Raw genomic sequence first — 25,980 nt, 5'->3', positions numbered from 1 at the left:
TCATTATCGGTACGCCCTTCTGAGGGTTGAAAATGGAGACAAGAGGTTGATGACCGGTTAGTAGAGTAAATTTTTGACCGTGCAGATAGTGATTGAACTTCTTCACCCCCCACACAAGGCTGAGGGCCTGTCTGTCAATCTGGGCGTAGTTACGCTCGGCAGAAGTTAACGAGCGTGACGCAAAAGCTATCGGCCTCTCCAAACCATCAAGTAATTTATGTGACAGTACCGCCCCAATGCCGTAGGGAGACGCATCACACGCCAGCCTGATTGGCAGTGCTGGGTTGTAGTGAGCCAATACTTCCTTCGAAGTGATTAAGTCCTTACTCTTCTGAAAAGCACGTTTACAATCATCGCTCCATTTCCATGCTACCCCCGTTTGTAGCAGGGCATTCAGTGGATGCAGAATTGTCGACAAATTCGGCAAAAACTTATGATAGTAATTCACCAACCCGAGGAATGACCTCAGTTGCGACACATTTTCAGGCGCTGGGGCCTTAACAACCGCTTCAATTTTGTCAGGGGACTTATGTAACCCCTCTTCATCAATCACGTGGCCACAATACGATATCTGTTTCTTAAAAAATTCGCACTTGGGGCGTTTGGCTTGCAGCCCATGTTCCCGTAGTCTAGTGAGCACCTGTTCTAGGTTGTTAAGGTGTTCACTGTCATCTTCACCTGTTACAAGGATGTCGTCCAAGTAACACTGAGTCCCCGGAATCCCTTGCAGGACTTGTTCCATCGCTCTTTGCCATATCGCCGGAGCCGATGCTACTCCGAATACCAATCGATGATACTGGTAAAGACCTTTGTGAGTGTTTATCGTGAGATACTTCCTAGAGGACTCTTCAACCTCCATCTGCAAATATGCTTGTGCTAGGTCAATTTTTGTAAAATGCTTCCCTCCAGACAGTGAGGCGAAGATGTCTTCTATCCTTGGAAGAGGATATTGTACTGTGTGAAGGACAGGGTTCACCGTCACCTTGAAATCCCCACAGATGCGAATCTTCCTTGGCTCTCCGGACTTATTGCTTAACGTTTTCTTCATGACAGGAACGATGGGTGTCGCCCACTCGCTCCAGTCGACCTTAGACAACACGCCCGCCTTCTCCAGATTCTCCAGCTCTGCCTCGACGGCTGGACGAATTGCATATGGTACTGGTCTCGCTTTGAAAAACTTGGGAACTGCATTCTCTTCTATTTTTAACGAGGCGGTTACGCCTTTAAGCGTGCCCAGTTCTTGTTGAAATACCTCTTTGGCGTTAGCTAAGATTGTTGACAATCATCCAGGAGTGACGTCTTCATCTTTTTTACCGTCCACCGTCATTGCATGAATGGAATGCCAATCTAAGTTTATCTTCCTGATCCATTCCCGTCCCAATAACGGTGGTCCACCATTTGGCAGTATGTAGAGATATAATTTCCGTATTTTCTTGCCATTGTACTCGACAGGCACCCTTATTTTTCCTCTGGGGTATACTTTTTGCCCCATATATGTCGTCAAGACGATGGATGTCTCTCTCAAGGGTATGTGTGAAAATAGCCGCTCATAGTCTCGTCGATTCATGACGGTTAGCGCTGATCCTGTATCCAATTCCATTTTAACTTGGGACCCTGCTATCGTGAGGGTGACCCAAATGGTTCGGTGATCCTCTTTTGCGATTACATTGTGAAGTTTGAGACAGCTTAATCTCCTGTTCTTGGATTCACTATCGCTCATCTGGTCTTCGGAACTACTGTCCGTCATCTTTTGTACTTTCTTGTACGGTTCCTTAGTAGCCTTTTTGTTGTCGCTGGTCTTCTTCCCAGACCTACAAACTCGTGCAATGTGTCCAATCTTCCCGCATTGTCTGCATATTTTGTCTTTGGACCAGCAGTCCTTCTGGTCATGGTTAGTTCTGCCGCAGCGATAACATTTTGCAAATCCCCGTGTCATTTCGTGGGTGCCGTATTCCTGTGGTTTTTGTTGAATTTCTGCAGCTCCCCTGGCTGCTGCTTCATACGATACTGCCACGCTGAAAGCCTTATCTAGCGTCAGCTCTTTTTCTGCGAGTAACTTCTTCTGTGTTCCTTCACTCAGGAGTCCACAGACAAATTTGTCCCGTAGGGTATCTGCCAGTCCTGCTCCAAACTGGCAGTGCTTTGATAGCTTGCGTAGTTCCGTAAGATACTCAGCATTGCTCTCATCTTTGTGCTGAGTTCTCCTGTGGAATTTAAATCTTTCTGCTATCAACAGCAGTGCAGGGTTTAAGTGCTCCTGTGGAACAGCAACAATTTCGTTAAAACTCTTCGCCTTCGGTTTGGCTGGAGTAATCAGATCCCACAATAGGCCGTACGTTCTAGCGCCCATTACGTTTAGCAATATTGATGCCTTTTTCCCCTCCGCTATTTCATTTGCCTCGAAATATACCTCGACTCTTTCCACATACGTGGTCCAGTCCTCTAATGTATTATCAAAAGCAGTGATATAGCCAGTCTTCGGCATCTTGCAAATCTAAAATGGCGCCTCCCGCGCTTTGCCTTCTTCTCCAATTTAACAAAATGGCGCCTCCCACGCTTTTCCTTCTTCCCCGCTGTTGTTAGCGCTGCTTTGCACGGTTTCTTGCGCATATTCTTTTTCTTTTATTATTTTCCCGTCGTGGAGCGGACCCTCTGGAACACTTCCCTCCCTCTTCTGAGGTCCGAACGCTGCCCAGCTTCGAAACACCGGCCGCGCCCTGTATGCTCCACCCTCTCTCTCTCTCCTTGCTTCCCAACTCGCTGCCCGGCTCCGTTGCAGCCCAGGAAGGATCAGAGCACTACCTGCCACCAGCCCGATTAGCTGGGAAACCACGGACCGAGGAACCCAGCCTGGCTCTGGACAGTCTCTCCTGCAAGTTTTGAAATCGATGATTGACGGTCGACGCCCGTTTCTCGAGTTAAAATGGCCTATTTTGTTTTTTTTTTGTTTTTTTTCTTCTTTCTTCTGGCTCCGACCTTCAACACGTCGTCGGAGCTGCTGCTGAGTTGCAGGTAAGTTCGTTTCTAACTCGTCGCCAGTGTTAAGTCCATGAATGATTGAGACACGGACTAGCAGGAGAGAAACAAACAAGTCTTTACTGGTGAAAGGCATAAACGAAACTAACCAACAGAGGCTCTCTAGTGCCTTTTATACAGGGGTGGTCACTGCCGGTACTGCAGTCTGAGACCAGTTATTCTCTTAAAGGTACATACACAACAATTCCCTGTGCTTCTTTAATCTTGACAAAGGGTTTTCACCTGAAACGGTGACTCTACTTTCTCTCCACGGATATTGCCTGACCTGCTGAGTTTTTCCAGCATTTTCTGTTGTTACTTCAAAAGTACTTCATTGGTTGTAAAGTGCTTTGGGACGTCCTGAGGTCGTGAAAGGCGCTGTCGAAATATGAGTTTTTCTTTCTTTCTTTACTTGTTGGGGGGGTGAGTCCAGAACTGGGGGTAATAAATATAAAATAGTCACTAATAAACCCAATAGGGAATTCAGGAGAAACTTCTTTACCCAGAGAGTGGTGAGAATGTGGAACTCGCTACCACAGGGAGCGGTTGAGTTGAATAGCACAGATGCATTTAAGGGGAAGCTGGATAAACACAAGAGGGAGAAAGGAATAAAAGGAGATGGTGATGGGGTGAGATGAAGAGGGGTGGGAGGAGGCTCGTGTGGAGCATAAACACCGGCACGGACCAGTTGGGCCGAATGGCCTGTTTCTGTGCTGTAAATTCTATGCAATTCTATGTAACTTCACATTGATGCTGGGTCAGAAAGGTAAAACACAAAGAGATGATCGATATACACTGCCTTCGAAAAACACACAACTCAGCTGGGCATTGAAATTCAACAGACAAAAGTGTTCTGCTGCTTTCATGTGAGATTGCTGATAACAATCCACTCAGTGCCGATACTTTGCCCGAAGACAGAAGCACATGTTAGAAGCTTACTGCTTTGTATGCCTTCATCTCCTTCCATAAGAGAGGTAATGGAAATCACACACTCTGTGACAGTGCGACGAGGGTGAGTTAACTTGTACAATGAAAGCTGAAATGCCGCAGACATCCTTTTATCACTAGTGATATTAATTCAGTTCCCTCACGCTCCTGCTTCAGCCTCTCTCTTTCAAGGTGGTCCTGATGCTGAGATCCCTGAGCTCCTCCAATTCTGGCCTCCTGTGCACCCCTGATTTTCATCGCTCCACCATTGGCAGCCGTGCCTTCAGCTGCCTAGGTTCTAAGCTCGGGAATTCCTTCCTTAAACCTCTCCGCCTCTCCACCTCTCTGGCAAAAGAACCAGGGGCGATATGAGGAAAAACTATTTTATGCAGTGAGTTGTCATGATCTGGAATGCACTGCCTATTCGGGCGGTGGAGGCAGATTCAATCGTAACCTTCAAAAGGAAATTGGATAAATACTTGAAGGAGAAAAAATTGCAGGGATATGGGGAAAGAGTGCGGGAGTGGGACTAACTGGATTGCTCTTCAACAGAGCCGGCGCAGACTCGATGGGCCGAATGGCCTCCTTCTGTGCTGTGCTATTCTATCATTCTATGATTCCTCCTTTAAGACGCTTCTTAAAACCGACCTCTTTGACCAAGCTTTTCGTCACCTGTCCCTAATATCTCCTTATGTGGCTCGGTGTCAGATTTTGTTTGATAAACGCTTCTGTGAAGCACCTTGGGACGTTTTACTGCATTAATGGCGCTATATAAGTTCTAACGAAAGGTCTTTGACCTGAAACGTTGACTCTCCACGGATGCTGCCTGGCCTGCTGAGTTTTTCCAGTGTTTTCTGTTGTTATTTTAGATTTCCAACATCCGCAGTATTTTGCTATCATATAAATTCATGTTGTTGTTGTTGTAACTGTCTCTTTAAAAGGGAAAACAATTGCTCTCCTTTTTTTTAATGTTCCTCTCCTCTTTCCTAAAGGCACGACCTGGGAATGTGGGTCCACAGATGTTAGTAGCCCTCAAATACCCCGCCTGTCCTCACTCAATATCCGCACGCATGTACATTCCAAAAGAGACGCTGGTTCATGATCCGAGGCAGAAATTTAGCCTCATTTCCCCACCCCCCATTCCAGCCATGAAGTTCTGAGGCCAACTCTCATGCCCCTGTCACAGATGGGTCCTTTAACCGAGGCCCCGTCTGCCCTCTCAGATGAACGTGCAAGATCCCGCGGCACTATTCCGAAGAAGAGCAGGGGAGTTCTCCCTGGCGTCCCCTGGGGCCAATATTTATCCCTCAATCAACATCACTAAAAAAACATATTATCTGGTCATTATCATGTTGCTGTTTGTGGGAGCTTGCTGTGTGCAAAATTGGCTGCTGCGTTTCCCACATTACAGCAATGACCACACTTCAAAAAAAGCACTTTGGGATGTCCTGAGGTCGTGAAAGGCACTGGAGAAATGCGAAATACAGAAGTAGAAGGGTTTCGACCTGAAACGTTGACTCTATTTCTCTCTCCATGGACGCTGCCTGGCCTGCTGAGTTTTTCCAGTATTTTTCTGTTGTTATTTCGGATTTCCAGCATCCGCAGTATTTTGCTATCATCTTCACAAACCTACCGGGGTTCCCCAGCACCTCACGGATGATTCACTCTGCCTGAGAACGTTCCCAGATGAACACTGGCCAGCTGGGCTTCCCCTCTATTCCCTGATAAAAAAGACGTCGCAGTATAATCCACCCACACCCCCCCCCGCCCCGCCCCTACCCAGTAAAGTCTGGAGGAGCCGGCTGCCCTTGCAGGACCGTGTGATTGATTGCACGGTCAGGCTGTGTTAACAGAACTCCCTGCTCCCAGCTGCGTATCCATCTGACTGCCCCGTTGTGAGCTGGGTGTCGATCTGGCTAATACGATAGCAAAATACTGCGGATGCTGGAAATCCAAAATAACAACAGAAAATGCTGGAAAAACTCAGCAGGCCAGGCAACATCCGTGGAGAGAGAAATAGAGTCAACATTTCGGGTCGAAACCCTTCGTCAGGACTGAGAGAAAAGGCAGGAAATGATACAAAAGGCAGTTTGGGGGCTGGGAAATGGGGGAGGGGATGAAAGAAGAGACATTAAGAGATATTCAAGGTGAGACGAGATGGTAATAGGACAGGTAAAGAAACAGACAATGGCTCTAAATGAAGTGTGAAATGCGCTGGCAGAGTGAAAGACAGCTGCCGATCTGGCTAATGTCGCTAGGATCAGGACCAGGACCTACGTCCCCCCCCCACCACCCCAACTCTCTACACCCTCCTCCCTGCTCGAAGAATATTCCCTCACCACACTTGGAGCAGCAGGATTGCAAAGTCAGTGTTGCACAGACGTTGAATAAAACTGAAAGTAGACGCTGGGGGTAATGACTCACGACTTCAAAGCAGAAAAGAAATGAAGTCACTCATCATTCGTGCACCGATATTTTTGCAGATGCGATAACGAACTCTCCCCACTTCCCGTTATCCTACATGTGCCTTCAGAGCAGCCCAGACCCTCGTATTTCCCAGCCGGTGTCAGCTGGCCCTGTGCTTCCTCTTTATTTACTGGCGATAATAAACAAGGCATGACCTGACGCACCGTGCAGTCAATGCCAAGAGGCCGTTCTCAATTTGACTGAAAAAAATATTGAGATGAGAGGTGAGGATAAGGTAAATTGGTTTAGGGAAAATGGACCTTGAAATCACGGCCATAGGTTTAATCCGCATCCATCTCCCTTAAAAATCAGCTGGGATGCTGAAAGGAATAGTAATTACAGATAGGGAGCTGGAGTCTCTACATGTTGCCATCAGGAGTAAAGCTTTCATCCTGTACACAATAATAAACTAATCAAGCTGAACCCATTAAAAATGCAGGACAGACACGATACAGGATGGTGTTAGAAAGATGGATTGGATGCTTAAACTGCTGTTAAACCAGTAACGTGTGAATTCTGGTAGAGTTATGTGTGTAGCTCTGTAACAGCCCTCACTAAACCTCCCCGCCTCTCTCCCTCTCCCTCCTTCAAGACGCTTCTTAAAAACTACCAAGCTTTAGGTCACCTGTCTGAATATCTCCTTTTGTGGCTCGGTGTCAAATTTTGTCTGGTAATCGCTCCTGTGAAGCGCCCTGGGACGTTATACCACGTTAAAGGTGCTATATAAATACAAATTGTTGTTCATTTTAAAGGCACTAGGAGACCTCAAGTGGGGATTTGCGAGCATCAATCTTCAATTTTGGTCCTCGTTGACTGTTGCTGGGCCAGCCTAGGTCCGCCGGAGATTGCAGGCCTGAGTTTGCCATTGGAAATTCAATGGAAGCTGTCAGGAACCATGAGAGTTTCTGCCAGAATCTTGGAGTTTGCGTCTTTTTAATCTGTGCATGAGGATCACGAGCTCCAATTATTGTTGAGGCAACTCCTTCAAATATGGCTCTCGTAGCTCTCGGAATAAAGCCATATAGAGTCATTGGGCTAGAATTTCCCAGGGCCGTGGAGGCGGAAATGGAGGCGTGTGGGGTGTTAAAATCGCGAAATTGGGGGGCACGAACCCGCCTCCATGCCCGTTTCCCAGGAGGCAGGGACCCGACCTGTGCTGGGAGCCGCCTCCCTGAGGCGGGAAGGGGATTAGTGCCAATTAACTGCCTGTTAACAGATAGTTAACAGGCAGTTTTTAGACTAATCCTTATTTTTATCCCTGAAGTGTGGGCTGCCCGACAGCTCCAGACCACGCCAAGTTAGCGAGGTGGACCGTCGGGCTGAAGGATTTGGAGGGTTCGAGATGTCCAGTGTTCAGGTGAGTGATGGGTGCATGAGTGCAGAGGTATGTGTGTTTGGTGTGTGTAAAGTGTTTAAATAAGTTTTACTTACCTTTTCTTACTAATTCAGGCTTCCTTTCTTCAGGTCTCGGGGGCCCCTCATCTCACCGGCACAGAAAGCAGAATGGCCGCGAGCTGTCAAAATCTGCAGCCTCTGCTTTCTGTTCTGGAGAGATCTCTAAATCATCCTGAGGGGAAGGAAATAACTTAGAGTACAGATTGTCAGTGTTTGACAGCTTCAAAGAGCTGTCAAATGCTGATATTTCATCTGTCAAAAGCTCTTGACAGATGAAATGTCAATCTGTGACGTCACCTGTTGCCGGGTGGCCCTTAATTGGCCTGCTGAGCCCGCTGGGCAGGCTCAACAAGGTCAATCAAGGGAAAATCGAGTGGGTTGGCCACAACTCGATGGAGGCGGGACTACAACCCCAAAAGTGGGAGTCCCGCCTCTTACTTGCCTCCATTGAGAAAATCCAGCCCATAGAGTCAAAATGGCGCAGAAGGAGGCCATTCGGCCCATCGAGTCCGTGCCGGCTCTCTGTCGAGCAATCCAGTCAGTCCCATTCCCCCGCTCTATCCCCGTAGCCCTGCAAGTTTATTTCCCCCAAGTGCCTATCCAGTCTCCCCTTGAAAACATTGAGTGTCTCCGCTTCCACCACTTCCGTCGGCAGCGAGTTCCAGGTCCTCACCACTCTCTGCATAAAAAAGTTTTTCCTCACGTCCACCCTGTATCTCTTGCCCAAAACCTTAAATCTGTGTCCCCTAGTCCTTGTACCAGCAATTAGTGGGAACAGCCTTTCCCCATGGTTATATATCTGACAGCGGATAAGGGAGAAGCAGTAGACTTAAAAACTATATTAAACTACATTAATAAACGTCATCTCATAATCATTCTTCATAGGTGTATGCTGTTTGTTGGCAGTCTTTGAAGCTCCTTTAGACACAAAGGGGGAGAAATTCAGTATCGCCCCGTTTGGGGCGTAAGTATCGGCCGGGCGTGAAATTTTGCGCCCGGCGCAAATTATCACCACCGACTGGTAAATTGGCCTGCTTCGCCCCAGGAGGTGCTTGGAGCGCTAAAAAGAGGTGCTGCACGACTGTCTTAAGGCGCTAAGCCGGAGAAGCGAGGCGCTACCACCGAGGGCGGGCGCAGCGCAGGTGCGGCCAGTTAGCGATTGCACGCAGACACGCTGGCGCCGGTCAGCTCTTAAAGGGGAGGTTCGATCTTGGATTGCAGCCACACCCTGCGCATCGGAGCCCTGATTCTCGGCCTGGACAGACCTGCTGCCACATTCTGACGCCTAGGACCATGGAGCGGGCCAGGGAGCGAGCGCAGCGGTTCAGCGAGGGGGACTTGCAGGCTCTGGTTGGCGCGGTGGAGCGCAGGCGATCTATCCTGTTCCCGGATACTGGCAGGAGGCCGCTGCCCAACGACTATCGCAAAGCTTGGAGGGAGGTGGCTCACAGAGTGACCTCCAGCAACATGGTGCCTAGGACCCCTGTGCAATGCAGGAAGAAGTTCAACGACCTCACTCGGGTCGTCAGGGTGAGTACCCTTTTCGGAATCCTCTTGATCCCTGCATGTCGACCTCACTTTATGGCCAAAGGGTCCTGAAAGCCCCAATGCCCAGCCCTCATCCAACACCTATGGCCCTTTCGGGAAACTCACACGCACATTCAGCACTCTACACACTGTAAGGGCTAATCGACCATGGGAGGCAGTGCGGCCAAGATCAGGGCTTCACACTGTAAGGGCTATTCGACCATGGGAGGTAGTGCAGCCAAGACCAGGGCTTCACACTGTAAGGGCTATTCCACCATGGGAGGCAGTGCCGCCAAGATCAGGGCTTCACACTGTACTCAGAGCCCGTCCTTTCTCTTGCAGGGCAAGCTGGCGCATAACAGGAGGCAGCAGCAACGGACCGGGAGAGGCCGGCCTCACCTTCAAGCCCTCACCGATCTGGAGCAGTGAGTCCAGCAGATTATGGCAGGCCGGATGATTGGCCCCGTCGCCACTGGAGATGCCGACCCCGTTCTGGACAGCAATGGTAAGGTCATCACCTTTTTGACCTCTCTCCTTCCACTTGTGCCTCACACCAGCATCGTTTGCCACTATCGAACCAATACAGTACATTGCAGCACTCATGCCTCCCTCGCTGCCACCCTGTCCTCACGCTAAAGCCACTCTTGTACCTCCCTGCTTTCAGATGCTGATGCGCCAGGCGAGGAGGCGGGCCCTCAAGCTGCCACTGTGAGTGACTCTGAAGGCGACGATGAGGAGGAAGCCGGACCATCAGTGCCACCCTCAGCCGAGGCAGCCCATGGCCATAATGGGGACACGTCTTCCCTGGAGGGGAGCAGGGGGGAATGGTCTGAGGAGGGTGAAGCTCCGGGGCCCAGCGGGCTGCAGCAACGCGGGGGGGGGGGGCGGCGGGTAGGGAAGCTCGGCAGCCTTCTCCCCGGAGGGAGAGTCTGGCCTCGAGTCCTGCTACAGTGAGCGCAGAAGAGGCGCGGCTCCTCGCTGAAATGAGCGCCCAGGCGGAGCACAGGCACACTGAGCTCATCATGGCTGCAGTGGCAAGGATGCCCGAATCCATTGAGTCACTGGCAAGGAGTGTCCAGAACTTCGGCGCAGCACAGGCAAGGAGTCTCCAGGACTTCGGCGCAGCACAGGCGGCTGCCACGCAAGTGCTTAATGCTGCAATACAGTCAGTGGCTGGTCTCATGCAGATGAAGATTGAGGCCACACGAGCACTGACTGCTGCCACCCTCGCTGGATCGGGCACAAATCGCTGGGGCCCTCACCGTGCCGCAGCAGGCCAGCAGTCTGTGCTTCAGCAGATTGCTCCGCATGCTGCAGTGCAGCCCCGTGGGAGTGCCAGTGTGTCGTCCAAACAGGGAGTTGCTGTTCTCCGTCAAGATGACAGCATTCCTGCTGCCAACACTGTCACTTCTCCACTGCAGCTGTCACCACCCGTAGGACAGACTGCTGCCGCCCATGCAGAGTTGGTGCAGTCAGCGGCCGGGCCCTCCAGGCCCAGAGCTGGTCCAGGCCGTCCCTCAACGGCATCTGCAGTCTCAGTTTCTGACACTCAGCAGCCTTCCCCCAGCCTTGCTGCAGCCACTGGGGTCCCATTGCGGAGGAGCGGCAGGGTGGGAAGGGGTGAATCTCGCAAGCGAAGCAGATCACCCTCGAAGGGCAAAAAGTAGGAGGTGTGGCAAAATGCTGTTAAATGTTTTATTGAAGGCGGAGGATCGTGGTCATTTTTTGGTTACTGTTTTGTTCATTGTCTCCAGGTTGTGAGAGCCAGTTATGTGACTGACTGCTTTATTTGGGTTTTCTCCCTATTACTTGTCATGCGGGAAGGGCACACAGTTTGTTAAATAAAGAATTGTCTTTATTCAGAATGTGCATGTTTGCTCTTTGAACTATTTGTTGCCTTGACTGGCTTAGGGGTTGCGGCACGGTTCCATTCATGTTCTTTGAATGGCAGAAGCCATTCCCTCAGAGACGGCCTAGAACCGACTTGCTATAAGCCGCTGACGGATGGCCCTTGCACTTTGTGCCTCCCTCCTGTCCTGGTGCTCCTCCTCCTCCTCCTCCTCCTCCTCCTCCTCATCCTCCTCCTCCTCCTCCTCTGCTGGTGCTCCAATGTCTGGTGGCAGTTGCTTAGTCCTGAGGATTGCCAGGTAATGCAGCATGCAGCACACAACAACGAAATGGGAGACTCGCTCAGGTGAGTACTGAAAGGCTCCTCCGGAATGGTCCAGACAACGGAACTATTATGTCCGTGTATAATTGAGACACGGACAGCAGGAGTTGATCATAACAAGTCTTTACTGAATGGAGACAAACGGGAAACTGAAACTACAGAAGCCTGCTAGGGCCTTTTATACAGGGGTGGTCACTGCCGGTACTGCAGCCTGAGACCAGTTATTCCCTTAAAGGTACATACACAACAATTCCTCCCCTTTTAGATAAACAGTACCTAACATTCATTTAACAACTAAATAATAACTAATTACAATTACAATTACGGTTGCTAGATACATTGGTTGAGGTTAAGCAATTATAAGTTCAGTCTTTGAGGAGGCTTCCTGATTCTGTCTGGATAATGCCTCTTTGGGGTATCAGGTTCTTCCGGTGAGGTTGAATCGGGATCAATGTCGTTGTTTGGTTCATCTGCTTCCAAATATCACCAATTCTGCGGTAGATGCAATTGGTACTTCGGTTTCATCGCCAGGTGTATCAGGTTGTGGTGTGGAGTTGACGTTTTCCAGTGACTCTAGAATCTGGTCAGCATGGCGTCTTACAATACTCTCTCCAACGTCCACGGTATACATTAGAGGTCCTTGCCGTGTACAGATCGTTCCTGGCTGCCATTTCTCTGTGCGGTAGTCCCGGGCCAAAACTGGTTGGCCTATCTTAAAACTCCTGGTCGGCCTTTCATTCATATTCTGAAACTGCCTGTTCTCCACATCTCTTCGGACGTTTGGCTTAACCAAATCCAAGCGGCATCGTAGTCTTCGATTGAAGAACATCATGGCTGGAGTTTGGTTGGTAACCGCATGTGTCGCATTCCGGTAGGCAAACAAGAAGTTATCCACCTTGTGTTGTAGGGGTATATCTTCATTACACATTGCCTTGATAGCCTTCTTGAATGTTTGAACAAACCTCTCGGCCAATCCATTAGTGGCTGGATGATATGGGCCGGATGTGTAATGCTTAACACCATTGTTCTTTAAGAACCTCCGGAACTCTTCAGACATAAACTGTGGTCCATTGTCAGAGCAAATCTGTTCAGGCAGCCCATTTCTGGCGAATATGGTTCGTAAGACTGTGATAGTTTTTTCTGTGGTGGTTGAGGACATTTTTATTACCTCTGGCCACCTTGAATGTGCATCCACCACAATTAAAAACATCGAGTCCATAAAGGGACCAGCAAAATCAATGTGCACCCTTTGCCATGGAGATGAGGGCCACTCCCATGGATGTAGAGGAGCTTGTGGTGGGGCGTTTTGGACCTTCTGGCATCCTATACAGCTCTTGGTCATCTCTTCGATTTCTCTATCGATTCCCGGCCACCACACAAACGCTCTGGCTAAGTTCTTCATTTTTACCCCACCCAGATGACCCTCATGAAGCTCATTGAGCACTCTATCCGTCAATTTAGGTGGAATTACTACTCTGGATCCACACATCAAGGTCCCCCTGCACACTGACAGCTGTTCTCTTCTCAGCAAGAATGCTGGCAGCAGTGGTTCGCCATGTGCTGGCCATCCCTTCACCGTTAAATCATAGACCCAGGAGAGTGTCGGGTCATTTCGTGTTTCCTTTTCTATGTTTGCATTCGTCACAGGGAGACATTCGACTATAGTCGAGTGGAATAACTCCACTGGATCCACCGCCAGTTCTTCTTCCACCGTCGGTAACGGTAGGCGCGACAATCCATCAGCATTCCCATGCTGTTTAGTTCCCTTGTACTCGATGTCATAGTGGTGCGCCCCTAGGAAAAGGGACCACCTCTGCAGCCGTTGTGCCGTCATTATCGGTACGCCCTTCTGAGGGTTGAAAATGGAGACGAGAGGTTGATGATCCGTTAGTAGAGTAAATTTCTGACCGTGCAGGTAGTGATTGAACTTCTTCACCCCCACACCAGGCTGAGGGCCTCTCTGTCAATCTGAACGTAGTTACGCTCGGCTGAAGTTAACGAGCGTGACGCAAAAGCTATCGGCCTCTCTGAACCATCAAGAAATTTATGTGACAGTACCGCCCCAATGCCGTAGGGAGACGCATCACACGCCAACCTTATCGTTAGTGATGGGTTGTAGTGAGCCAATACTTTTCTTGAAGTGATTAGGTCCTTAAAGGTCTCCTGAAAGGCCCGCTTACATTCATCGCTCCATTTCCATGCTACTCCCGTTCATAGTAGGGCGTTCAGTGGATGCAGAATTGTGGACAAATTCGGCAAAAAGTTATGGTAGTAATTCACCAATCCGAGGAATGACCTCAGTTGTGACACATTTTCAGGTGCCGGAGCCATAACTACCGCTTCAATTTTGTCAGGGGACTTATGCAGCCCCTCTTCATCAATCACGTGGCCACAATACGATATCTGTTTCTTAAAAAACTCGCACTTGGGGCGATTGGCTCGCAGCCCATGTTCACGTAGTCTAGTGAGCACCTGCTCTAGGTTGGCAAGGTGTTCACTGTCATCTTCACCTGTCACTACGATGTCGTCTAAGTAACACTGAGTCCCCGGAATCCCTTGCAGGACTTGTTCCATCGCTCTTTGCCATATCGCCGGAGCTGATGCTACTCCGAATACCAGTCGATTATACTGGTAAAGACCTTTGTGAGTGTTTATCGTGAGATACTTCCTAGAGGATTCTTCAACCTCCATCTGCAAATATGCTTGTGCTAGGTCAATTTTTGTAAAACGCTTCCCTCCAGATAGTGAGGCGAAGATATCTTCTATCCTTGGAAGAGGATATTGTACTGTGTGAAGGACTGGGTTCACCGTCACCTTGAAGTCCCCACAAATGCGAACCTTCCTTGGCTCCTCAGACTTATTGCTTAACGTTTTCTTCATGACAGGAACGATGGGTGTCGCCCAATCGCTCCAGTCTACCTTAGATAACACGCCTGCATGCTCCAGATTCTCCAGCTCTGCCTCGACGGCTGGGCGAATTGCATATGGTACCGGTTTTGCTTTGAAAAACTTGGGAATTGCATTCTCCTCTATTTTTATTGAGGCGGTTACGCCTGTAAGAGTGCCCAGTTCTTGTTGAAATACCTCTTTGGCGTCAGCTAAGATTGTTGACAATCGTCCAGGAGTGACGTCGTCATCTTTTTTACCCGCCACTGTCAGTGCCTGAATGGAGTGCCAGTCTAAACTTATCTTTCTGATCCATTCACGTCCCAATAACGGTGGTCCACCATCTTGCAGAATGTAGAGATACAATTTCTGTATTTTCTTGCTGTTGTATTCGACAGGCACCCTTATTTTTCCTCTGGGGTATACTTTTTGCCCCATATACGTCCTCAAGACAATGGATGTCTCTCTCAAGGGTATGTGTGAGAATAGCCGCTCGTAGTCTCGTCGATTCATGACGGTTAGAGCTGATCCTGTATCCAATTCCATTTTGACTTGGGACCCTGCTATCGTGAGGGTGACCCAAATGGTTCGGTGATCCTCTTTTGCGATTACGTTGTGAATTTTGAGACAGCTTAGTCTCTTGTTCCCGGATTCACTATCGCTCATAATGTCTTCGGAACTACTGTCCGTCATCTTTTGTACTTTCCTGTACGGTTCCTTAGTAGCCTTTTTGTTGTCGTTGGTCTTCTTCCCAGACCTGCAAACTCGTGCAATGTGTCCCATCTTTCCGCATTGACTGCATATTTTGTCCTTGGACCAGCAGTCATTCTGGTCATGGTTAGTTCTGCCGCAGCGATAACATTTTGCAAATCCCCGTGTCATTTCGTGGGTGCCATATTCCTGTGGCTTTTGTTGTATTTCCGCAGCTCCCCTGGCTGCTGCTTCATACGATACTGCCACGCTGAAAGCCTTATCTAGCGTCAGCTCTTTCTCTGAGAGTAACCTCTTCTGGGTTCCTTCACTCAGGAGTCCACAGAGAAATTTGTCCCATAGGGTATCTGCCAGTCCTGCTCCGAACTGGCAGTGCTTTGATAGCTTGCGTAGTTCCGTAAGGTACTCAGCATTGCTCTCATCTTTATGCTGAGTACTCCTGTGGAATTTAAATCTTTCTGCTATCAGCAGCGGTGCAGGGTTTAGGTGTTCCTGTAGGATAGCAACAATTTCGTTAAAACTCTTTGCCTTCGGTTTGGCTGGAGCAATCAGGTCCCGCAATAGGCCGTACGTTCTTGCGCCCATTAAGTTTAGCAGTACCGATGCCTTTTTCTCATCGGCTATATCGTTTGCCTCGCAATATACCTCGACTCTTTCCACATACGTGGTCCAGTCCTCTATTGCATTATCAAAGGCAGTGATACAGCCAGTCTTCGGCATCTTGGAAATCTAAAATGGCGCCTCCCGCGCTTTGCCTTCTTCCCCGATTTAACAAAATGGCGCCTCCCGCGCTTTGCCTTCTTCCCCGCTGGATTAAGATGGCGCCTCCCGCGCTTTGCCTTCTTCCCCGCTGTTGCTAGCGCTGCTTTCCGCGGTTTCCGTTGCAACCTGCAGCTCCTCGTGGCTTTCTGCGCGTTCAATATATATATATTTTTTGTTATTTTATTATTTTCCCATCGTGGAACAACCCTATGGGACTCTTGCCTCCCTCTTCTCGGGTCTGTACGCTGCCCGGCTTCGTAGCACCGGCCGCGCCCTGTGTGCTCCACCCTCTCTCTCTCTCCTCTTCCCGACAACGCTGCTCGGCCCCGTGGCAAGCCACCCGCTCAAGTTCTAGACCGCCGCAGCCCAGGAAGGATCAGTGTACTACCTGCCACCAGCCCGATTAGCTGAAGCACCGTCGACAGGAACCAAGCCCCGCTCTCGACAGCCTCTCCTGCAATCTTCATCTCCGCTGACTCAGGGGCGGATGCCCTCGGTCGACGCCCGTTTCTACTGCTTCTTTCTTCCTTCTGGCCTCGACCTCTGCTCACTTCACTTCAGGAATGGATCCCAGGAGGTGGTGCAGACTGTAGGTAAGTTCGTATCTGCTCGTCGCCAATATTATGTCCGTGTATAATTGAGACACGGACAGCAGGAGTTGATCATAACAAGTCTTTACTGAAGGGAGACAATCGGGAAACTGAAACTACAGAAGGCTGTTAGTGCCTTTTATACAGGGGTGGCCACTGCCAGTACTGCAGTCTGAGACCAGTTATTCCCTTAAAGGTACATACACAACAGGAACCGTTGCTTGAGCACGCCGATTGTGTGCTCAATGATGTTCCTGGTCGCTTGATGGCTCTCATTGTATCGTTCTTCAGCAGGGGTGCTGGGCGAATGGAGCGGGGTCATCAGCCAGGTGCACAGAGGATAGCCCTTGTCCCCGAGAAGCCAGCCTCCTGGGTGAGCCAGGGCCTCGAAAAGGTCTGCCACAGAAGTCTGGCGCAGGATGAAGGTGGCTTGGCTGCTGCCTGGAAAGCGGGCATTGACAGCGAATATCAGCTGTCTGTGGTCACCCACCAACTAGATGTTCAACGAATGGAACCCCTTCTGGTTGCGGTAATCCTCGGCATTCTCTTGCGGCGCCCGCAAAACCACATGCGTGCAGTCAATGGACCATGGGGAAGCCCGCTATTCTTGCAAATCCCATTGCGCGCTCTTGCTGCTTGTCCGGGATCATGGGGAAGGAGATGTACTGACGTCTCCTTTTAAAGAGGGCATTCGTGACTTGACGGATGCAGCAATGCACCGCGAACTGGGAGATATTGGCAATGTCCCCAGTAGCAGATTGAAAGGAGCCGGTGGCATAGAAGTTGAGAGCCACTGTGACCTTCACTGACACCGACAGAGACGTCCTGCTCCTCAGTTGAGGCTGCAGATCTGGCTGAAACAGGTGGCAGAGCTCAGTGACCACCTCCCTGCTGAATCGCAGCCTCCGAAAACACTGCTCCTCAGACATATTGAGGTATGAGAACTGTTGGCGGAAAGCCCTGGGACGATAAGGTCTCGTGTGCTGACGCTTGTTGGCCCTCCTCCGTCTGGCCATGATTGGCACTCTCTCTCTGCGTCTCTGTGCCCTCTCAATGTAATGGAGAAGCCCGACGTTTCCACCCATTGCAGCCCTCATAGTATGTGGCCACTCAAGGTTATGCCAGTGAAAAAGCAAACCAACTACAAAGTTCTGGGCCGAAGCCAGAAGTACCTGTGCGAGCGCTGACTCAAGGCAGAAAGCTCTCTCCCTTTGTCTCTCTGCAAATCTCTCTCTCTCACAGAAGGAGTGGTCCAAAAATGGCTACCACAAAGAAGCCAGGAAGAGCCCCCTTTAAATAGCGCCCCCCCAGCCCCACAGCGACTGGGAACCATTCCAGTCAACCAGTCGCTGGGAGCGACAGGCGGAAAGGAGGGGGGCGCCACTGAATTTCCGGTTCGGGGCGCCCCAAGGGCGTTGCACCATGAAATGACGTCAGGAGCTGCGCGCGCAGCTGAGAGGGCGTTGCGGTTTAGCGCCGCCGCTAAATGTCCACTCAATTTCGCGAGAGGCGCAGGTCTCGCCGCGCCCGGGTGCTAGCCGCATCGCACCCCACTTATTGCCCTCTTAAGGCGCTAACGGGTGGTGCAACCAACTGAATATCTCCCCCAAAGTATATCTCATTCACTTCAATGAGTTGGAAGTGTTTAACCACCTCATTAAAATATTCAAATGAGCCTCCTTGGGGCGGGGTGGATGCCCATACTCCCGTCACGCCTCTGGTAAAAGTGCGCAGGTTTGAGGCTGGTTGGTTTCGGGTTTGAGATTTTGGAAATTTTTACGTCCCACCCGACCAAAAACCCACCCGTTTTTGGGGGTTAAAATTCCCGTCTTCAAGAAAGAAAGACTTGTATTTCTATATGGCCTTTCACAACCACCGGACATCCCAAAGTGTTTTACAGCTAATGAAGTACTTTATGAAGTGTAGTCACTGTTGTAATGTAGAAAACACGGCAGCCAATTTGTGCACAGCAAGCTCCCACAAACTGCAATGTGATAATCAACTCCACTGCTCTTCTTCAAAATAGTGCCATGGGATCTTTTATGTCGACCTGAGAGAGCAGACAGGGTCTCAGTTTAACGTCTCATCTGAAAGGCGGCAGCTCCGACAGTGCAGTGCTCCCTCAGTACTGCCCCTCCGACAGTGTGGTGCTCCATCAGTACTGCCCCTCCGTCAGTGCGACGCTCCCTCAGTACTGCCCCTCCGACAGTGCAGCAATCCCTCAGTACTGCCCCTCTGACAGTGCGGCGCTCCCTCAGTACTGCCCCTCCGGCAGTGCGGCACTCCCTCAGTACTGCCCCTCCGACAGTGTGGTGCTCCCTCAGTACTGCCCCTCTGACAGTGCGGTGCTCCCTCAGTACTGCCCCTCCATCAGTGCAGCGCTCCCTCAGTACTGCCCCTCCGACAGTGCAGCAATCCCTCAGTACTGCCCTTCCGACAGTGCGGCGCTCCCTCAGTACTGCCCGCTCGACAGTGCAGCACTCCCTCAGTGCTGCCCCTCCATCAGTGCGGCGCTCCCTCAGTACTGTCCCTCCGACAGTGTGGCACTCCCTCAGTATTGCCCCTCCGACAGTGCAGCACTCCCTCAGTACTGCCCCTCCGACAGTGCGGCGCTCCCTCAGTACTGCCCCTCTGACAGTGCGGTGCTCCCTCAGTACTGCCCCTCTGACAGTGCGGCGCTCCCTCAGTACCGCCCCTCCGACAGTGCAGCGCTCCCTCAGTACTGACCCTCCGACAGTGCGGCACTCCCTCAGTACTGCCCCTCCGCCAGTGCGGCGCTCCCTCAGTACCGCCCCTCCGACAGTGCGGCGCTCCCTCAGTACTGCCCCGCCGACTGTGCAGCACTCCCTCAGTACTGCCCCTCCGACAGTGCAGCACTCCCTCAGTACTGCCCCTCTGACAGTGCGGCGCTCCCTCAGTACTGCCCCTCCGACAGTGCAGCACTCCCTCAGTACTGCCCCTCCGACGGTGCAGCACTCCCTCAGTACTGCATTGATGTGTCAGCCTAGATTTTTGTGCTCAAGTCTCTGGAGTGGGACTTGAACCCACAACCTTCTGATTGAGAGGCGAGAGCGCTACCCACTGAGCCACAGCTGACACTAAAGCCCACATAGGACGGGCAACAAATGTGTCCTTTGCCAGTGTCGCCCACTTGGGCAATCAACAAAGAGTGGTTACTTGGGCAAGTCACAGAATGGTGACCTGCACCCATGGACCCGTTCCCCAGGTAGGTCGGCCAGGGAAGGGGAGATAAATTCTTGATAAAGTCATTCATTACCCGGTTAGGTTTAAAGGACAGGACTTCTCTGAAACATTGTGAAGAAAACAGATAAAAAGGATGTCAGAATGTCAGCTCAAACATATAATTGCCTTGAACTCATTTCTGATTCTTTGTGATATATTGTCTGTGAAAGTTTCTTTTTGAAGTTTTCCTGGTGACAGGCCAAGCAAGGTCCGGGAGGTATGGCACAGGTTGAAAATTAACAGCTCCAAGAGCGATCCAATTAGTCCCACTCTTTTCCCAGCTCCTTCCCCACAGCCCTGAAATGTTCTCCCTTTCAAGTATTTGTCCAATTCCCTTTTGAAAGTTACTATTGAATCTGCTTCCACTGCCCTTTCAGGCAGCGCATTCCAGATCACAACAACTCGCCGCATAAAAAAATGTTTCCTCCTGTCGTCTCTGGTTCTTTTTGTCAATCACCTTAAACCTGTGCCCTCTGGTTACTGACCCTTCTGCCATCAGAAAGAAAAAAGCTGGGGGTCTAGAACCAGGGGTCACAGTCTCTGAATAAACGGTCGGCCATTTAAGACTGAGATGAGGAGAAATCTCTTCACTCAGAGGGTGGTGAATCTTTGAAATTCTCTACCCCAGAGGGCTGTGGAGGCTCAGTTGTTGAGTATATTCAAGACAGAGTTTGATAGGTTTTTGGATATTAAGGGAATCAAGGGATATGGGGATCGGGCGGGAAGGTGGATTTGAGATAGAAGTTCAGCCGTGATCTTATTGAATGGCGGAGCAGGCTCGAGGGGCCGTATGGCCGACTCCTGCTCCTAATTCTTATTAGGTTATAGTCCAACAGCTTTATTTGAAATCACAAGCTTTCGGAGCGCTGCTCCTTCATCAGGTGAAGTGGAGAAATGCATAAAGACACAGCTTATATAGTCAGAGAATCATGTCAGATGTTTACAGGTAATGTTTCCAACTGCCATTTATCACACTTGATAAGCCAAGTTCCACACCCATGAGGACGGCCTCAACCGAGATCTTGGGTTCATGTCACGCTACATGTAACCCCACCTGACGCAGGGTCATCCAGACTCGAGTCGTCGTTGGCTTGTTCTCTCCACACAGATGCGGCCGGACCTGCTGTGATTTCCAGCAAAAAAATAACAACAAAAAAATGTTTTTTGTCTGTTTTTTTGTTTTTCATACAGACCCCAGCATCTGCAATATTTGTCCCCTTGTGACCCCACCTCATTGTTCTTTGATGTAATGTTTTCCTGACTGACCTGTTTGGACACCATTCACACCTTTGATTGCTGTGATTATCTCTCTGCCGAGATGTGATAAATGGCAGTTGGAAACATTACCTGTAAACATCTGACATGATTCTCTGACTATATAAGTTGTGTCTTTATGCATTTCTCCACTCACCTAACGAAGGAGCAGCGCTCCGAAAGCTTGTGATTTCAAATAAAGCTGTTGGACTATAACCTGGTGTTGTGTGATTTCTTACATTTGTCCACCCCAGTCCAACTCCGGCATCTCCACACCATAATTCTTATTAGTTTCTCCTTATTTACTTTATCAAAACCCGTCATGATTTTGAGCACGGTCCATCAAGTCTGCCTTTAACCTTTTCTGCTCTAAGGAGAACATCCCCAGTTTCTCTAGTCTCCACATAACTGAAGTCCCTCATCCCTGGTACCATTCCAGTAAATCTCCTCCACACCCTCTCCAAGGCCTTGACATCCTTCCTAAAGTGTGTGGTGCCCAGAATTGGACACAATACTCCAGCTGGAGACCAACCAGTGTTTTATACAGAAAGCTGCCAATGGCTCTCTGCGGTGCTAATGAGTTGCACTCAGTGAGATCTGGGACCCAACATTTTTTGTCCATTTCAAGAGTAGAAATCGGAGGCGTAGAAAACCCCCTCCTTTCATCGTGATAATTTGCAGTCAGGCACGGAAGTCCACTGGTTATAGTGCTGGGAAGTTGGAAATTGAATTAATTGAATTAGTCTGGTGACTTGTGGGCTGGGATCAGTAACAATGATCATGTAAGCTGTCGGATTGTCGTAAAAACCCAACTGTTTCACTGATGTCCTTCCAGGAAAGGGACCCATCACCCCTCGCAAAAGCGGTAGGTACTGTATAATCAGGGCTGGAGTGATCTCCTGGACTAGTTTCGATCGCCTGAGGGGGTTGGAGAGGAATTGTCCAGATTTTTTCCCCCTAATTGGTCTGGGTTTTTATCTGTTTTTTCCGCCTCTCCTGGGAGATCACATGGTTTCCGGGTGTGGGTGGGGAGTGTATATATCGTGATGCACCATGTATCACAGTTGTGTGGAACAGGCTGGATGGACCAGCAGGTCGTTTCCTGTCTGTCTTTGTTTGTATGTCGTAGAAGGGAACGTGTGGCGGACAGAAGACTTCAAGCTAAGGAGCAACATGAAAAATTTAAATTAAGAACATAGGAAATAGGAGCAGGAGTAGGCCACACGGCCCCTCGAGCCTGATCCACCATTCAATAAGATCATGGCTGATCTTCGACCTCAACTTCACTTTCACACCCGATCCCCATATCCCTTGATTCCCCTAGAGTCCAAAAATCTATCGATCTCTGTCTTGAATATACTCAATGACTGGGCCTCCACAGCCCTCTGGGGTAGAGAATTCCAAAGATTCACCACCCTCTGAGTGAAGAAATTTCTCCTCATCTCAGTCCTAAACATAGAAACATAGCAGATAGGAGCAGGAGTAGGCCATTCGGCCCCTCGAGCTTGCTCCGCCATTCAATGTGATCATGGCTGATCATCCAATTTCAGTACCCGGTCCCTGCTTTCTCCCCATACCCCTTGATCCCTTTAGCCTTAAGAAATATATCCAACTCCTTCTTGAATATATTTAATGAATTGGCCTCTACTGCCTTCTGTGGTAGGGAATTCCACAGGTTCACCACTCTCTGGGTGAAGAAATTCCTCCTCATTTCTGTCCTAAATGGCATACCCTTTATCCTTAGACTGTGACCCCTGGTTCTGGACTCCCCAACCATCGGGAATATCCTACTTGCATCTAGTCTGTCCAGTCCTGTCAGAATTTTATAAGTTTCAATGAGATCCCCTCTCATTCTTCTAAACTCCAGCGAGTACAAGCCCAATCGACCCAATCTCTCCTCATATGTCATTCCTGCCATCCCAGGTATCAGCCTGGTGAATCTTCGCTGAACTCCTTCCATGGCAAGAACATCCTTCCTCAGATAAGGCGACCAAAACTGCACACAATACTCAAGATGTGGTCTCACCAAGGCCCTGTACAACTGCAGCAAGACATCCTTGTTCCTGTACTCAAACCCTCTCGCTACGAAGGCCAACATACCATTTGCCTTCTTAACCGCCTGCTGCACCTGCATGCTTACCTTCAGTGACTGGTGCACAAGGACACCCAGGTCTCGTTGCACTTCCCCTTTGCCCAATCTATTGCCATTCAGATAATAATCTGCCTTCCTGTTTTTGCCACCAAAGTGGATAACCTCACATTTATCCACGTTGTATTGCATCTGCCATGCTTCTGCCCAATCACCCAACCTGTCCAAATCATCCTGGAGTTTCTCGGCATCCTCCTCACAGCACACACGCCCACCTAGCTTTGTGTCATCTGCAAATTTGGAGATATTACATCTAGTTCCCTCGTCTAGATCATTAATATATATTGTGAATAGCTGGGGTCCAAGGACCGATCCCTGCGGTACCCCACTAGTCACTGCCTGCCACTCGGAAAAAGACCCGTTTATTCCAACTCTTTGCTTTCTGTCTGCCAACCAGTTTTCTATCCAAGTCAATACCTTGCCCCCAATCCCATGTGCCTTAACTTTACACGCTAACCTCTTATGCAGGACCTTATCGAAAGCCTTCTGAAAGTCCAAATATACCACATCCACTGGTTCTCCCTTATCTATTTTACCAGTTACATCCTCAAAAAATTCCAGTAGATTAGTCAAGCACGATTTACCTTTTGTAAATCCATATTGACTTTGTCCGATCCTGTCACTGTTTTCTGTTACTGTTAAATGGCCAACCCCTTATTCTGAGACTGTGACCCCTGGTTCTAGACTCCCCAGCCAGGGGAAACATACTCCCTGCATCTACCCTGTCAAGCCCTGTAATAATTTTGCCATGACTCTGAGCTATTTAAACAGTCTTAAATTGTTCCAATATTGCCTATATTCTTGTGCTCAAACCTCTGGAGTGGGACTTTGAACACACAATCTCCTGACTCAGAGTGAGTGAGAGAGTGCTACCCACTGAGCCAGGGCTGGTGTCGGAGATAAATGAGCAAAAAATGTACTGAAAATAATCAAAGGCCGGTGAAAGACTAAAAGGCAGTCAGCTGGGCAGCGGTAGCTGTTGTCGCTCAGATTATGATCTCGCTTCACTGAACAGAAATACCAAAGATTCACCACCCTCTGAGTGAAGAAATTCCTCCTCATCTCAGTCCTAAATGGCCGACCCCTTATTCTGAGACTGTGACCCCTGGGACTAGACTCCCCAGCCAGGGGGAAACATCCTCTCTGCATCTACCCTTTTAACCCCCCTCAGAATTTTATACCTTTCAAGGAGATCACCTCTCATTCTTCTGAACTCCAGGGAGTATAGGCCCAATCTAGGGCCAACACATTAAACTTGTTTTCCCTCCTGTGCAACCAATCTACAAACATTGATTTCTTGCAGAAAGCACATTGCTTGCACTGAATTGATTTCCTGACAAATTGCGACCAACAGTTAAATAAGGACACAGACGGGTTGAAATGGCCCTGTGTGTGAGATTAGCAACAGATGCAATCATTAATCTGAAACAGCTCTTTTACTGAACACATTAAAATGGGTTAAAATAGCAGGTAAGGGTACATCATAGGAAACAACTGCAGAACAGCGATTAACAGATCACATGGAACACTGAGTTATACGTCAAGTCAGCAGATATGGCCCACGTTTTTCCAATCTCTTTAAAATGGATGAGCTATCATCAGCATTACGATCATAAAAGCTGAGTCTGTACGTCACAGGCCATTATACCGGAACCTGTACAGTGATTTTGTCAGACCAGGCCTTCAATACTGCACTCTGTAACCTCCTCCAGCCTTACAACCCTCCGAGATCCCTGCGCTCCTGCGCTCTTGGCCTCTTGCCTACCGCCCCCCCCCCGCCCCTCCATCTCGTCACTCCACCATTGGCGGCCGTGCCTTCAGCTGCCTTAAGCCTTAAGCTTTGGAATCACCCTCCCTAAACCTCTCCGCCTCTCTGCCGCTCTCTCCCCCTTTTAGACGCTCCTTAAAACCTACCTCGTTGACCAAGCCTTTGTTCACCTCTTCTAATATCGCCTGATGTGGCTCGGTGTCAAATTTTGTTTGATAACGTTCCTGTGAAGCGCCTTGGGACGTTTTACTATGTTATAGGTGCAATATAAATGCAAGTTGTTGTTGGTCACAAGAAAAACACCAAGCCTTGGAAATTGGTGCAGAGAAAGGCCTTGTTATAAATCTCATCATCAAGAAACTACTTATGAAATAACGCTGGGCGGCCAGCTGGTGGCGCCGTCCAAGGAGTATAAATACTCGGGCGTCGGCCCCAGCTTGCCAGGGACATTTTGTAAAACAAGGAACTAGTGAAGTACAACTAGACCTCCATGTTCTGAAACAAGTTGATTAAAGCCTTGCTTTATACTCAAACCAAGTGGGTAGTGAGTTTTATTACATCAGGCCTCAAAAGTGATTCTTAAAGGTTTCCCCTAAACGTGGACAGTTTAGAAAAAATATAAGACTTGAAAGGAGGCAGGTGATAGGGAACCTCATAAAAGTATATTCTGGCCTGTTGTGCATCCCCACCTCCCTCTCCTAGGAACATCAGAATTAGGAGCAGGAGTCGGCCATACGGCCCCTCGAGCCTGCCCCGCCATTCAATAAGATCATGGCTGATCTTCGACCTCAACTCCACTTTCCTGTCCGATGTCCATATCCCTTGATTCTCATAAGAACAATTCCTCCTTTAAGACGCTCTTTAAAAAGGTGGGGCTTTTGGCCAGCCCTCCTAATATCTCCCTCTTTGGCTTAGCACCCGTGTATTAGGAAAATAGGAACAGGAGTAGGCCATTCAGCCCCTCGAGCCTACTCTGCTATTCTATTCGATCATGGCTGATTTGTACCATTTATCCGCCTTTGCAACATATCCCTTGATACCCTTACTCAACAAAAATCTATCGATCTCAGTCTCGGAAGCTCCAATTGACCCTCAGCATCCACAGCCTTTTTGGGGA

This window comes from Somniosus microcephalus, chromosome 6, assembly GCF_052327205.1.
Source record: "Somniosus microcephalus isolate GS21.2 chromosome 6, FLI_Smic_1.0, whole genome shotgun sequence".
In the NCBI taxonomy this organism is placed as follows: Eukaryota; Metazoa; Chordata; class Chondrichthyes; order Squaliformes; family Somniosidae; genus Somniosus; species Somniosus microcephalus.
The sequence above is the reverse complement of the archived record's forward strand: the minus strand, read 5'-3'. Positions refer to the sequence as shown.